The 16418-nt window shown below is 46.8% G+C and overlaps 1 protein-coding gene across 1 annotated transcript in view; it reads left to right on the forward strand.

Annotated features, from left to right (window-relative positions):
* Positions 1-6387: 6387 nt before the first annotated feature.
* Positions 6388-16418, forward strand: part of GPR65 (G protein-coupled receptor 65) — a 30624-nt gene continuing 20593 nt past the window's right edge. The window contains exon 1 of the mRNA XM_068252241.1: positions 6388-6691. The gene's annotated coding sequence lies outside the window, so the exon portion shown is untranslated. The remainder of the gene's footprint in view (positions 6692-16418) is intronic.

Below are 16418 nucleotides of genomic sequence, written 5' to 3' on the forward strand. Positions count from 1 at the left end.
CTGCATGTGGTACCCAGTACGGTATATAACATACAGGGGATTGACTGGTTGGATTGGTAAACTCTCCCTTAGTGAATTGGTCAGCTCTATCTGTCTCCAAGTGGATTGAACAGCTCTCCTTGTCTACCTGTTTATCAGAACAACATGGAAGAATAGATCGCACTGTGTCCATAAAACACGCCTCTTTCACCCTTCTGGCCTACCCTTGTATCCTGTTTACCTCCTTCTCCGCCTCTCACATGTGTGCCTGCGCTGCTACACTACAGCCCTGAGCATTGAGATCTGAGAGGCGGGAACAGGACAGGGCGTATCACCTGGCATCAATGACATCCGGCGTATAAGACGACCCCTGACTTTTCTGAAGATTTTCAAGGGTTAAAAAGTAGTCTTATACGCCAGAATATACAGTATTTAAAAACTATAATGGCCGAAAACTGAAAAATAATGATTTTTTTCCCACATTTTTCCTATTTTCCCATTAAAACACATTTAGAATAAAATAATTCTTGGCATAATGTCCCACCTAAAGAAAGCCTAATTGGTGGCGAAAAAAACAAGATATAGTTCATTAAATTGCGATAAGAATAATAAAGTTATAGACGAATGAATGGAAGGAGCGCTGAAAGGTGAAAATTGCTCTGGTGTTTCAGTGGTAAATTCCCTCGGTGGGGAAGTGGTTAAATACAAACAAAAATAAACAAAAGACATGCCCTTCTGTAAACATGTTAAGGCACTGTAGGCGCATGCCTACAGGCGCCTTATGTGGAAGAGGCCGCTCCTCTCCCCAAGGCAATTTCTAGGCTAATTTGCTACCAGGGCGAGGGAGTTAAAATTGCACCCCCTTAGTTGAGTGCAGCCCCCGATTGTGTGTAGCCTGTTTTGTATGGCAACTAGGGCCATATTATTACAATCTTTTATTATTAATCTAGAGGGGACCTTGTCCAAGATTTTGCTGGGCAGGCGCACTCTTTGGTCTACACCGCTGCTAGGTACATGTACATTTAGCTCTTTATGTGATATAAGAAAATAGGTATCACCCCTGGGATTGGGGGTGTGGCCTGTGTTGAGGGGCGGAGTTTAGGGCACAAGAATCTCTCTTGTACAAGCTACTGAAGTGTAAATCTGGCCCCGATGTTAGTTATTAGCTATTTACATAAAAAAGAAAGAGTTAGGAGCTTCCTTTACACCAGGGGTGTCAAACTCAAATACTAAGTGGGCCGAAATAGTACACTGGGACCTGGTCGCTGGCTACCCTTAATGTCTACTGGCCACCTTCCTTCCTTATACAGTTCCCTGGTGTCTAGTGGTGCTCCTCCCTCCCATATACAGTTCCCTGGTGTCTAGTGGTCCTCCTCCCTCCCATATACAGTTCCCTGGTGTCTAGTGGTCCTCCTCCCTCCCATATACAGTTCCCTGGTGTCTAGTGGTCCTCCTCCCTCCCATATACAGTTCCCTGGTGTCTAGTGGTCCTCCTCCCTCCCATATACAGTTCTCTGGTGTCTAGTGGTCCTCCTCCCTCCCATATACAGTTCCCTGGTGTCTAGTGGTCCTCCTCCCTCCCATATACAGTTCCCTGGTGTCTAGTGGTCCTCCTCCCTCCCATATACAGTTCCCTGGTGTCTAGTGGTCCTCCTCCCTCCCATATACAGTTCCCTGGTGTCTAGTGGTCCTCCTCCCTCCCATATACAGTTCCCTGGTGTCTAGTGGTCCTCCTCCCTCCCATATACAGTTCCCTGGTGTCTAGTGGTCCTCCTCCCTCCCATATACAGTTCCCTGGTGTCTAGTGGTCCTCCTTCCTCCCATATACAGTTCCCTGGTGTCTAGTGGTCCTCCCTCACCTATACAATTCCCTAGTGTCTAGAGACCCCCACCCACCTGATACAGTTTCCTAGTGTTTAGTGCTTTCCCCCTACCTCCCCCATATGCCTTCCTTGGTGTTCTAGATCTTCACCTCCAATATACTGTAGCTTCCCTGATGGTCTAGAGTGGGCCAGACACAATGCAAAGTGGGGAAACCACTTGAGGGCCAAATTTAATGGCTCTGAGGGCCAGATTTGGCCCACGGGCCAGAGTTGGACATGTATGCTTTACACCAAAAATCGGACATCAGTTGTGGTTGTAAAGAAAGACGCATACTTTGAATCATCAGCCGTGTCTGGAAAATTGTAGCTGGCAGACTGAAATGAAAAGATAGTTTCTCAGGACAGCTCATGACAAATAGCGTGTGTGTCACTGATATATCATCTGCTTCAGCAGCAGTTTGCAAGTTCAAGAGAAAGCAGAAGTGAGATTTACAGAAGTGATGAAATATGACTTAGTTCTCTGTGTGTAACTGAAAGAGGCATTGGAGTGGCATTTAGTAGAAGTAGAGGCATTTACTGCAGTAAATTATTTTGGATGCCCTTTTTTACTTTACAGCAGACCAGATATCAGAACTTCCTCTCTGCTCTAAAAGATAAGCAACAGCATAATAACCTTTAACCTACCCAGCGTTCAATTTCCCCAGGATTTCTGTGCAAACAGTGATAAAATTTATTTGTAAAACTTTTTTTTTCCTGTAACTTGCCAAAATGTGTCAAGCAAGGGTCTAGTATACAGTGCAGGAGAGTATTGATGTGTATGCATGTTTATACTGTTCACAGCATGTTTTTTTGAACGGACATTTCTGTCCATACCGCTAGGGAGGTTAAAGAAAAACATTTCTTTGTTACAACTGATACAAATCCTGCAATACATCTGCAGGGTGTCTACTTCCTGCTCTCATGAAAGCAGACATAGGGTTAACATCCTGTGTTTACAAATTAGCTGCTCTGCAGAGGCAGCCAGCTGTCACGGCTGAGAGATCAAATTATAGTTGTGATTAGTCACAGATGAGGGGGGATTTAACAGGCTAAACTCTCTAAATACATACAGAGTGCATTTCTCGATGTTTTCCTTCTGTCCTGTGCAAAAGTTCAGGTGCACTTTAATGGACACCTGAAGCAAGCGGGGTATGGAGGCTGCCATATTTCCATATTTATTTCCTTTTAAACAGTTCCAGTTGCCTGTCAGCCCTGCTCATCTCTATGGCTGCAGTAGTGTCTGAATCACACACCTGAAACAAGCATGCAGATAATCCAGTCAGACTTCAGTCAGAAACATCTGATCTGCTGCATGCTTGATCAGGGCCCAGGGGCTATGGCTAAAAGCATTACAGGCAACATTTATTATTTTGGTAGAATTCAGAGAGCTGGCCCTGTGCTATATCTTTTCTTTTTAAATATTGTTCATTGACATGGAGCATTTTTATGCATTTGACAATTACACATGCTTTGTATGTTCTTTGACTTAGGCTTCTTTCCCACCAGGACGTTGCGTTTTAGGGGACATTATAGGTCACATAACGTGCCCCTAACGCAACGCCTGGTGGTGCTGGACGAGGACGGTACCCAGAGCTGCGTTATGCAGCTCTTGGTGTGCCTTTTTTGTGCAATGTGATGCGGAGACCACGTGATCCGCATCACGTGGTCCTGCCAGCAAATCGCCGCACAGAGCGGCTGCTCCAGGAAGTAAACACTGCACGTCACTGAGTGCAGTGAATATTAATTAGCCATGTGGCTGGCCGCGGAGGAGGAGAGACCTCCTCCAACATTACTGAGCATGTGCAAACAGTCTAAGGTGGCTTAGCCCAGTATAACGCACAGCATGCAGCACTTTTTTAAAACGTGCTGCGTTACAATGTAATGCAACGTGGGCACTGTGAACAGCCCATTGATTTTTCATTGCTCTGCGTTGGGCTGTGTTACAGGCTGCACTGACGTGCGCCTGTAACGTCTCACTGTGAAAGCAGCCTTAACCAGGATCCACCTGTGTGGGATGTTTAATGCAATTGCTGTAATTCTTTACAAACGATTAATAAAACTCTTTGAAACGAAACTGACAGTATTAGAGGCAGAGGATCAGCAGCACAGCCAGGCACTCTGCATTGTTTAAAAGAAAATAAACATAGCAGCCTCCATATCCCTCTCAAATCAGGTGTCCTCTTTTTGTGCTTTAGCTGATTAAAGTTCCCTTATCCTTTAGGGCCCACTGCTAATTGCCCTTGTGAAAGCCCTGCGTTGCAGTTGTGCAAGCAGTAATTTCCATTTGCTACAGTTTGTGCCACAGCCACAGAGGCGTAGCTATGGGTGGGCAAGGGGGGACATATGTCCCCGGGCGCAGAACTGTGAGGACACTCAGCACAGCCGCTGCACCCCCACATGTGTAAGAGGCGGCTCGCTGGCTGCCCGAAGTGCCCCTGCTCCTCCCCTTCCCTCTGCAGAGGAGTGCAGAAGCATATCTCTCAACTGTCCCTCTTTTGGAGAGACAGTCCCTCTTTGGGAGCCCTGTCCCTCTGTCCCTCTTTCCTCCTCATTTGTCCCTCTTTCAGGACTTTGTCCCTCTTTCTATGTAAATATATATATTTCTCTACTAAAAAATGTACTTGATTGAGTCTAAACTTTATTCCCATCCTTTAAACTAATAGATTACTAATTTTAAAATGTTAATATGAAGGAAATTGTAATCAGGATAGAAAGGACCAGTGTGGTTTGAAATATAAAACAATATATTTTTCTTATGAAATCTTTCTGGTATGCGTGACTAGGGGTTTGCCAGGGGCGTGATCAGGGGTGTGGTAGGGGCGTGGCTTCAGTGTCTCTCTTTCTCATCTCAAACAGTTGGGAGGTATGCAGAAGCAGAAAAAGCAGGGCACATTTGGCTATCAAAGGGGAGGGGGAGCATCTGATTATATAAAGGGAGGCAAATCTAGCTATCTAAAGGGGGGCACATTTGGCTATCTAAACGGGGAGGAGGGGCACATCTGGCTATATTAAGGGAGGAAGGGGGCACATCTGGCTATCTAAACAGCATTTCTACATTTGGCTCCACCCATGACCTTGACCACATTCTGATGCGTGGCTATGCCCATTTTGTCCAAAGGGGGCCACAAAAACTGTCTTTGTCCCCGGGCGCAGAAAACCCTAGCTACGCTTCTGCAAAGCCATCGGGAACAGAGCGCAATCACAAAAAGAATTGAGCAAGTTAGCGATTGCAGAAGCTTTCCAGAGGCGCCAAAACCACACTGAGCGCCAGACAGAGGTGCTCAGTGTGGTTTTGATGCTGATAAGCTGTATGCTCCTTTTTGATTGGCCGGATGAAGCGGGATTGAGCCCGTGAAACGTGTTGCCTATTTTTACTGTGGAGTATAAATAAATTGTTGTTTGACTGTTGATGCCACAGTCCTTCCTTTGTTTGCTTTGTCCGCATGGATGGGATAGGCCCACCACTGCCCCATCGGTTTTAAGCTCGTTTAAAGGGACTCCGAGCTCTGATTAAAAATAAAATTTGAACTTACCCGGGGCTTTCTCCATCCCAGCCCTGGTCGGGACGTCCCACGCCGGCCTCCTGGCTCTTCTCCCGGCGGCTGTCCGCATAGCGCGGACAGGCCGGGCCCCCGGGCGACACTGGCGAGTGTCGGGGCTTCTTCTTCCCCATACGTCACGAATGACGTCACACGCCGGCTGCCGCGCGTCATGACGGCGGCCGGCGTGACAGCACGGCGCATGCGCGGTTTAATCGCGCATGCGCCGTGCTGTCACGCCGGCCGCCGTCATGACGCACGGCGGCCGGCGTGTGACGTCATTCGTGACGTATGGGGAAGAAGTAGCCCCGACACTCGCCAGTGTCGCCCGGGGGCCCGGCCTGTCCGCGCTATGCGGACAGCCGCCGAGAGAAGAGCCAGGAGGCCGGCGTGGGACGTCCCGACCAGGGCTGGGATGGAGAAAGCCCCCGGGTAAGTTCAAATTTTATTTTTAATCAGAGCTCGGAGTCCCTTTAAGTGACTTTTATTCTATTGGCGCCTCTGGAAAGCTTCTACATATTGCTAAGTCCACCCTTGGTGGAGGGTTGTACCCAACTTCTTCCCATCTACAGAGAGCAACTTTTAATCCTGAGTGGGGTCAGGTTAATCTCCCCACCTGCCTTCACAGTGGTTGCCTAATGGTAACCCTGGTTTGTGAGTATTAAATTGTTATATTACTCATTATTAATTTTCATCTATACAATATCACACTATTGGGCTCTTGGTGTCCCCATCCCTTTATCAAGTTAGCGATTGCGTTCAGGGAAAAAAATTACACGCACTTGTAAATTGTGGTGCTCTTGAAGAATTTGAAGAAGATCAGATCACAGCTAGTGGAACAGGCAAATGAAAAACTAATAAGAAAAGTTTGTAAACTTGCTATCTCCCCGCTGTGAGTGAGCGCTGACACTTTCCTGCGCACAATGCTGTGGGTTTGGCCTTATGCCACCCCAGTGGTGATAGTGCAGAGCTGCTTTCTACGCCTCTACACGCTGCTGATAAGGGGAGATTCGCAGTGCCTTCCTCTCCTCTGCAGAAATGAGCTTGTGTGATGACAGGCAGGCCGGGGACGGCCCCGCAGCGGACCCCATACAGCCACTCTGTTGACTGTAAATGTTGGTGATTGGCAGGGATGGGAGCTGCCACACAATGTCACCGAACTGACCAATAACAGGACAAGAAGAAGTCTGCTTCTCCAGTGACCTCACAGAGAGAGACTGACTTCTCTTTCACCTGACACATTTCTGGCTGAACTCGATGGACGGATGTCTTTTTTACAACCCGTCTGAGTTGAGAGGAGCGTGCCCACCGGTAAGTGTCCGCTATGAAAAGATATGCATGGAAATCTTAAAGGACATCCGAGGTGAAAATAACTGATGGGAAAAACAATTGTATCTATCTTCAGTCTCTTAAAAATGACTTTTTTGGACATCCCACAGTTTTATTTTAAATTTAAACCTAGTTTTTAAGTTTTTATTATTTTGTTGTCTCTGCTCAGTGATACATTAATTGAAGTATGTCAGACCTCAAATCTATGAATGATTGAAGCTTTGTATCTCTATTCCGCTCTCAGAAGCCATTTACTGACAAGAAAATGTTTTATGGCTGTAATTGCTTATCAGTGAGGGTTATGCTATACTGTAGTCTGACCAATCCGACCCGGAAAGAAACTGTCACTTGCATACCTGATGTTTAACTCTTTCAGGCAGAGAAAGAAAAAAATGGAACACAGCCTAGTTATTTGTGTGCTTGGCACTGTACATTCACATGTCTATCTCATCATGTCACATGTCACCTCGGGTATCCTTTAAGGTATAAGTTCCGGGGCTATGGTCACCTGTGAGCCAGGCGCTTGCCTCTTTACAAGTGGCTGATATAGAAATCTGAGAGTAAAGCTAAAGGGAACCAGAGGTGAGAGGTATATGGAGGCTGGCATGTTTATTTCCTTTTAAATAATACAGATTGCCTGGCTGTCATGCTGATCCTCTGCCTCTAATGCTGGGAATACACAATGGGCTTGATTCACAAAAGAGTGCTAACTGTTAGCACGGGCATTTTCGCATTGCGCGCAATCTCGAATTTCCGCTCAAAACGATAACGTTTTCACGTGCAAACGTGAATTTTCCAGCGAAATCGATATCGAAAATTCGCGCGAAAACGGCCGTGCTAACAGTTAGCACTCTTTTGTGAATCAAGCCCAATGAGGTTTTTTTAGCAGATAGATGGCTCGTTAGATAATTTCCGTCAGGTGCGATTTAGATCATTTTTCTGATCCATTTGTTCATAGAAGTGAATGAAAATCGACCAGAAAAACAATCGGAAAATGGATCTGCCAGTAAATCTGCTGAAAAAACGTATCATGTATTCCCAGCGTAATACTTTAAGCCATAGACCCTGAACAAGCATGCAGATCAGATGTTTATGACAAATCTAACAAGATTAGCCGCATGCTTGTTTCTGGTGTACTTTAGACTACTGCAGCCAACGAGATCACCAGGACTGCCAGGCAACTGGTATTGTTTAAAAGGAAACAAATTTGGCAGCCTCCATACCACTCTCACCTTGGGTTCACGTTAAAAATATGGCAGCCTCCATAGGTCTCGCACCTTGAGTTCCTTTAAGTACTTAAGGACAGATGGGCTGGGGAACACCAAATAAACGATCATTCCCAGATCTGTCTGTCAATATCGTGAAAAATGAACGACTAGATGCAAACAATCATTTAATCAATTGTTCTATTTACTTAAAGGGAACCTGAAGCGAGTAAAATTATTTTAAATAAACTCATGACATAGCTGCAAATGAATATTACATACTAACATCATTATCACTTCCTCTTAGAAGCTCACCATTTTCTTCTTACAGTGATCCTTTCCAGTTCTGACAATATTTTGTCAGGACTGAAATATACCAGTTGCTGTCAGTTATATATCAGCAGCTCTCAGTTACAACTGAATGTGCAAGGTAATGTCCATGTTTCCCTATGGCCACATACAGACATCAGACCATAGTCTTTGGAAAATGAAAGATCACAGACCAATCTTACCCCCTTCCATGTAGTATGAGAGCCATACTCTACACAGTCTTTTCTATGGAGCTGAACTCCACATCAGAAAAAAATCATTTCAAGATGCTGCACACACAGATGCTGTACAGACACAAAAGATCAGTATCTGCAAAAGATCTGTTCCTGCCAAAAATCCATTCCTGCAAATTGCAATGATAGTCTATGAGATCTGCAGATCATCATACACACATGATTTAACTGACATTCATCTGCAGATCTGCAGATCTGAAAATCCATCCTGGTGGATCTGATCTGCAGATGAATGTCAGTTAAATCATGTGTGTATGATGATCTGCAGATCTCATAGACTATCATTGCAATTTGCAGGAATGGATTTTTGGCAGGAACAGATCTTTTGCAGATACTGATCTTTTGTGTCTGTACAGCATCTGTGTGTGCAGCATCTTGAAATGATTTTTTTCTGATGTGGAGTTCAGCTCCATAGAAAAGACTGTGTAGAGTATGGCTCTTATACTACAGGAAGGGTGGTAAGATTGGTCTGTGATCTTTCATTTTCCAAAGACTATGGTCTGATGTCTGTATGTGGCCTATGGCTCAAGTGGGTGATATTACAGTTTAACAGTGTGCTGGTCAGGAAGCTGTTATGGGGTAATGGCCATTTTTAAAATGGAGGGCGGAGAATTCCATTGATCACAGTGGACAAATGGGACGCAGGAGAGGAGAAAGAGATTGAGGAGTAGACTGTTATTTTGACTCTTTATTTTCAGTTCAGGTTCTCTTTAAGCTAAAATCTGAATTGATAAATCGAAATGAAGGATTGTCGAAGGTAGATCTTTAGAAAGAGGGGGACTTTCTGTAACTAACAGTGTGTACATTTATTATTATTAGTTTATATACACCACACCAGCCAGTGGCGTAGCTAGGGAGCTGTGGGCCCAGATGCAAGTTTTACAATGGGGCCCCCCAAGCACTCTATGCATAACAATTAATATGGCGCACTAAAACCTACCAATGGCAACTACAGTGTCAGAGGTGCAAGAAGGGGATGGGGAATAGTTTGTTAATGATTACCACTATTTAAAATATCTATAGAAGTCATTATTATGAGCACAGGAGCAATAGAGAGCTAATTCTGCAGTTAAGGGAGGGCCCTTTCGGGGCCCCTCTGGCCCAAGGGCCCCAATGCGGTCGCTACCTCTGCACCCCCTATTGCTACGCCCCTGACACCAGCATTTTCTGTACCATTGTAGAAATAAATAGTATATAACAGAAACAAACTCAGTAAAGAAGAAAAGGCAATAGGAATAATGCACAGCTATATAGCAAACCTCGTACTATGTACATATAGGTGGGACAGCAAAGTAGATACAGTGATACCCAGATACAATAGGAGACAGAGCCCTGCCCATGATAGCTTACAGATATATATATATTTATAAACATACACACACACATACTCACTAGCACGTTTGCACACACACAATGGGCTTGATTCACAAAACGGTGCTGTTAGCAAGTTTTTTTGTGCGTTTTAGCGCCTTTTTGGAGCGGAAAAGTTTTTTTGCGTGAAAAACAGTTTTTGCGCGTTAAAGAGACTCGGAAGTCTCCCGAAAATGAGGTTTTTACTTTAAAAACCTCATTAACATTAATGCCCCTCTTAAAACGCAGCAGAACCGCGGCTGAAAACCCCCTCAATCACCCCAAACTCACGTGGGTACATAGCGGGCTCCTTCCGCATAGAGGCAGCGCAGCTCCGCCTCTATGCGTGTCAATCAGCCCGGATCTCCGCCTCTCCCTCGCCCCTCTCAGTCTTCCTTCACTGAGAGGGGTGGGGGAGAGGCGGAGATACGCGATAATGACGCACATAGAGGCGGCAGCAAAATCCACGACCAAGAAAGTCGTGGATTTTACGAGTAAGGGGTGAGTTTGGGATAATTAAGGGGGTTTTCAGCCGTGGTTCTGCCGCGTTTTAAGAGAGACAATAATGTTAATGAGGTTTTTAAAATAAAAACCTCATTTTCGGGAGACTTTAGAGTCTCTTTAATGTGAATTTTTTGTGCGTTAACGGTCGCGTTCGCGCGGTAACGCGAATTCATTGCACAAACGCGACCGTTAACGTGCGCAAAATCCGCGTTAATGCGCGGACGCAAATTTTTGCACGCGATAACCGCACTTTTCACAGCGTGCTAACAGTTAGCACCCTTTTGTGAATATAGCCCCATATGTACACTGTAAATGCGCCAGTGCGCACACAGACACACATACACACTTCACATCATACCTTCCAAGTTTTTGTGTTAAAGGGAACCTCAACTGAACCTTAAAAAAGAGTTTACCTGGCGTTTCTACCAGCCTCCTGCAGCCGGCCTGTGCCCATGCCATCAAGGAATGATCCTCCGGGCCCCCGGCAGTGTCTCTCTTTCGATTTCGCCGATCTCGTACTGAACCCATGACAATATCTTGTCAGAACTGAAATATACTGTACCAGTTGCTGTCAGTTATATATCAGCAGCTGCTGTCAGTTACAACTGAATGTGCAAGGTAATGTCCATGTTTCCCTATGACTCAAGTGGGTGATATTACAGTTTAACAGTGTGCTGACCAGGAAGCTGTTAGGGGGTAATGGCCGTTTTTAAAATGGACGGAGAAATCCATCGATCTCAGTGGACATATTAAATGCAGGAGAGGAGAAAGAGATTGAGTAGTAGACTACACAGGAGGTAAGTATGATTATTGTATGGTTATTTTGACTTTTAATATTCAGTACAGGTTCCCTTTAAGAAAGAGGGAAACGGTCAGCCCACCAGAGCACATGCAGGCCAGTTATTTGTATTGTGCAAAGACCAGCAAACAAATGACTGAAAAAGTAGCTTTTATTCATCCAGTAAATTTACATGTGATTCAAAAATCTGACAATCCAGCAAGTTGCACAGCAAAGCGATAGTTGCCAAATCGATAACCAAAGTCCATCAATCATGCCAACCTCACTGGATATACCAGCGATACACTATGGTGGCTAATAAGTCTGGCAATCTACAAAACCGAATCCATGTGTTTTTCAGATTAAATGGCAAAAGACACCGGCCACGACCTGTTTTTCAGACAGCAATGCTAGTGATGAGCAGAAATTAGGCCTATGCGTAGTTAATTTGCAATTACGCATCGTCATCGTAAAGTGAAATTTCAGGGAAAAGTGTAATTCATTTCGTAGTTATTATTAAGCATTCGTAATTACGCATGAATTTAAACGTAATTTCATGCCGACTTTGGCGGTGAATAGCAAAGCCCTCATACCTTGCTACATATGTTAAGGATATAGTGGGTAAAAGCTAGAATAGTGGGTACAACAAGCTAAAAAAAGAATTGTTCAAAAAGACCTTGTAGTTTTTGAAAAAATCAATTTTAAAAATACAAAAAAAAATGGTTTTTAAAGGGAAGATCCACGGACTGTACTGCGCAGGCCCAGAACTACTTCGACTGCGCAGTACAGCCTGGAGGACGTCCGATGACTTCAGCGCGACCGTGTGAGACGCACATTGGAGCGCACAAGAGCCTGACCTGGAAGCCGGCCTGGCCAGGTTGGGTGAGCCACCGGAGAAAACCGGGAGCCTCCGGAGCGGAGTCGAGGGCACCTCCTGCTTGCCACGGGCTGGAGGAAGCCCCAGGTAAGTGGATTAGTATTTTTTTTTTTAAAAACTGTCATTTTTTTTGAGTTTAAAAACCATTTTTCTTTGCATTTTTTAAATCGATTTTTTTTTCAAAAACTACAAGGTCTTTTTGAAAAATGATTTTTTTTTACCAAAATGTGCGCTTCCTGGAGACTCATTAGCAGCCAACCACAGTGTATCGCTGGTATATCCAGTGAGGTTGGCATAACTGATTGACTTTGGTTATCGATTCAGTAACTATCTCTTTGCTGGGCGGCCTACTGGATTGTGACATTTTTGAATCTCATGTAAATTTACTGGATGAAGTAAAAGTAACTTTTTCAGTCATTTTCTGAGTGTGCCGGTCTTTGCACAATACAGTCACAAGAGCTTCACAATCATCCATGATGTCACACTACTGCTGGCCACATATCCTACACTTTGCACAATCACTCTGAACAATATCCCCAGCTGTGGGAAGCAGAACTGTGTTTCTCAACATGCTTACAGCATCTTATATGAAACACTGTATTTCCTGAGTGCCTCCTGCTGTGGCTATCTCTGTACACATACATATTGGTGAGGAGTATTTCATGATCAGTATTCTGTAGAAATGCTTTCTAATATCAGCACCCCCTGAGCCCAACAGTAGAGATGTCGCGAACCTCCGCGAACCTTCGCGGAAGGTTCGGTTCACGTAAAAGTTCGCGAACCGCAATAGACTTCAATGGGGAGGCGAACTTTGAAAAATAGAAAAAATTATGCTGGCCACAAAAGTGATGGAAAAGATGTTTCAAGGGGTCTAACACCTGGAGGGGGGCATGGCGGAGTGAGATACATGCCCAAAGTCCCGGGGAAAAATCTGGATTTGACGCAAAGCAGCGTTTTAAGGGCAGAAATCACATTGAATGCTAAATTGCAGGCCTAAAGTGCTTTCAAACATCTTGCATGGGTATACATCAATCAGGGAGTGTAATTAGAGTTCTGCTTCACACTGACACACCAAACTCACTGTGTAACGCACCGCAAACAGCTGTTTGCGTAGTGACGGCCGTGCTGGACTGGTGCGCAACATGGCCAGAGTGTAGGCCGTGGCGTTTTTCAAACCCTTATGGTCGCCGGGCTGTGGTAGCTCAATGATAGAACAACAGTGACTGTCCAGCTGATCAAATTTGGTCTGACCACAATGAAGCAACGACCTTATTATCTTTTGTGTGCCACCCCCACCCGAGACACTCAAATAGTCGGCGGTCATTGCTTCATTGTGATACGCAAGCCCCTTCACCGCGGCAAGGTAATGATCACGAAGGGGTATGGGCACATGTACATGCCTTTTGTTTTTTTCTTGTTGCAGCCGCCCGCAGTGCAGCCAGAAACATTAGCCAGACATGTACACGCACCAGAAAAATTAGTGTAGCGGCCGCTGTTAGCAGCGGCCTTAAAAATTCAGGAATCCGCATAGAGTCCTGGACCCTGTTGGTGGTGGCGGAGAAGGCAAGCGGCCTGCAGGCAGAGATGCTGTGTGTGGGGACTGACTTAGTCTTCGGTCGTGCAGTAGCCCTCCGTGATCCATTCCTCATTCATTTTGATAAAGGTCAGGTACTGAACACTGTCATGACTTAGGCGACTTCTCTTCTCAGTAACTATGCCTCCGGCTGCACTGAAGGTCCTATCTGACAGGACGCTTGCGGCAGGGCAAGAGAGAAGTTGTATGGCAAATTGGGACAGCTCTGGCCACAGGTCAAGCCTGCGCAACCAGTAGTCCAAGGATTCATCGTCGCTTTTCGCAGTGTCTACATCCACACTCAAGGCCAGGTAGTCGGCTACCTGCCGGTCCAGGCATTGGTGGAGGGTGGATCCGGAAGGACTATGGCGAGGAGTTGGACTAAAGAATGTCCGCATGTCCGACATCACCCTGAGATCGCTGGAGCGTCCTGTCCTTGCCTGCGTGGACTTGGGAGGAGGAGGGTTACTGCCAGTGGTACCTTGATTGCGTTGTGCAGCCACATCACCCTTAAACGCATTGTAAAGCATCATCGACAGCTTGTTCTGCAAGTGCTGCATCCTTTCCGCCTTGTGTTGAGTTGGTAACAGGTCCGCCACTTTGTGCCTGTACCGAGGGTCTAGTAGCGTGGCTACCCAGTACAGGTCATCAGAGCAGGGACAACGTCCTCCAGCACCCAAGGCTGAGACACCAAAGTGCGCCCCTCTACCCCTCCCTCCCCACCCGTCAACCAAAGATTGCTATTAGACTAAGAGGGCCACAGGGCCCCCAACCTCCCCAACACCTTAATATCTAGTTATCTGGCTTGTAGTCACTGCCATGTATCCCCTTTTCTTATTTCTTTCTGCTTCAAACACAATTAGGAATGACAGCTGAATGAATTCTGCGCCCCCTCCTACTCTGCGCCCTGAGGCTGGAGCCTCTCCAGCCTATGCCTCGGCCCGGCCCTGCAGGTCATTCGCCTTGAGTTTTTTGATACGGGGGTCCCTCAACAGGCTGGACAACATGAAAGAGGACATCTGCACAAAGCTGGATGCAGACGTACTCTCCATCTCCTCCTGCTCTTCCTCAGTGACGGGATGCAACTCCTCTTCCTCCCCTCAGCCACGAACAATACCACGGGAACGTGGAGCAGCAGAAGCCCCCTGTGACGGCTGCCGCGGTTGTTCTTCTTCCGCCGCCTCTTCCTCCTCCACAGAAACACCTTCCTCATCATCACCATCATCAGAGTCTGACTCCTCTCCTTCCCCACACGACTCCTCTTCTTCCTCCTCCTCCTCCTCCTCCCCCCTCTGTGCTGCCGCAGGTGTTGTGGGAACATCGGGTTCGGGTGTAAATGGCTCCCACGACTCCTGCTGCCTTAACTCTTCTCGTTCACGCTCCTCTACAGCTGTATCCACCACTCTACGCACGGCACGCTCCAGGAAGTAGGCGTAGGGGATCAAGTCGCTGATGGTGCCCTCATCGTGACTCACCAGTTTGGTCACCTCCTCAAAGGGCTCCATGACCCTGCATGCATTTCGCATCAGTGTCCAGTTGTTGGGCCACAACATCCCCATCCTCCCAGATTGTGTCCTTGTACTATAATGATACAGGTATTGGGTGACGGTTTTCTCCTGGTCTAGCAGGCGAGAGAACATCAGCAGGGTGGAATTCCAGCGAGTCGGGCTATCACAAATCAGGCATCTCACCGGCAAGTTGTTTCTACGCTGAATGTCCGCAAAGCGTGCCATGGCCTTGTAAGAGCGCCTGAAATGCCCACACAACTTCCTGGCCTGCTTCAGGACGTCCTCTAAGCCTGGGTACTTGGACACAAATCTTTGCACGACCAGATTCAGCACATGTGCCATACAGGGTATGTGTGTCAGCTTTCCCAAATTCAACGCAGCAATGAGATTGCTGCCGTTGTCACACACCACGTTGCCGATCTCAAGCTTGTGCGGGGTCAGCCATTGCTCCACCTGTTTGTTAAGAGCAGCCAGGAGAGCTGCTCCAGTGTGACTCTCCGCTTTCAGGCAAGACATGTCTAACACTGCGTGACACCGTCGTACCTGGCATGCAGCATAGGCCCTGAGGTGCTGGGGCTGTGTAGCTGGAGAGGAGATCGCGGCACCAGCCAAGGAGGAGGAGGAGGATGACGACAGCGAAGCGGTGGTAGCAGGTGGAGAGAAGGTGGCTAGAGGCCTGCCTGCAAGCCGTGGAGGTGTGACAAGTCGGTCCGCTGCGCAGCCACGTACTCCCTGCTTGCTGCCATCGGTCACCAGGTTGACCCAATGGGCTGTGTATGTAATGTAGTGGCCCTGCCCGTGCTTGGCAGACCAGGGATCCGTGGTCAGGTGGACCCTTGACCCAACGCTGTGTGCCGGAGATGACACCACTTGCCTCTCAACTGCACGGTACAGTTTGGGTATGGCCTTTTGTGAAAAATAATTGCGGCCTGGTATCTTCCACTGCGGTGTACCAATGGCCACAAACTTACGGAAATGCCTCCGACTCCACCAGCTTGTATGGTAATAGCTGGCGAGCTAATAGTTCCGCCACGCCAGCTGTCAGATGCCGGGCAAGAGGGTGACTGGCAGACATTTGCTTCTTACGCTCAAATACTTCCTTCACAGACAGCTGGGTACTGCTGTGGGCAGAGGAGAAGGAACCGCTGAAGGGAAGAGGCGGTGTGGAGGAGGGTGGCTGTGAAGGTGCATGGGAGAAAGTGGATGAAGATGATGCACCTGAAGGAGGAAGAGGAGAAGGAGGGTGGCTTGTCTTTTGAGGAGTGCTGCTTTTCCTCAGGTGTTCTTGCCATAGCTGTTTGTGCCTTCTCTCCAGGTGCCTTCGTAAGGCACTTGTCCCTACGTGAGAGTT

This window comes from Hyperolius riggenbachi, chromosome 9 (genome assembly GCF_040937935.1).
Source record: "Hyperolius riggenbachi isolate aHypRig1 chromosome 9, aHypRig1.pri, whole genome shotgun sequence".
NCBI classification, from domain to species: domain Eukaryota; kingdom Metazoa; phylum Chordata; class Amphibia; order Anura; family Hyperoliidae; genus Hyperolius; species Hyperolius riggenbachi.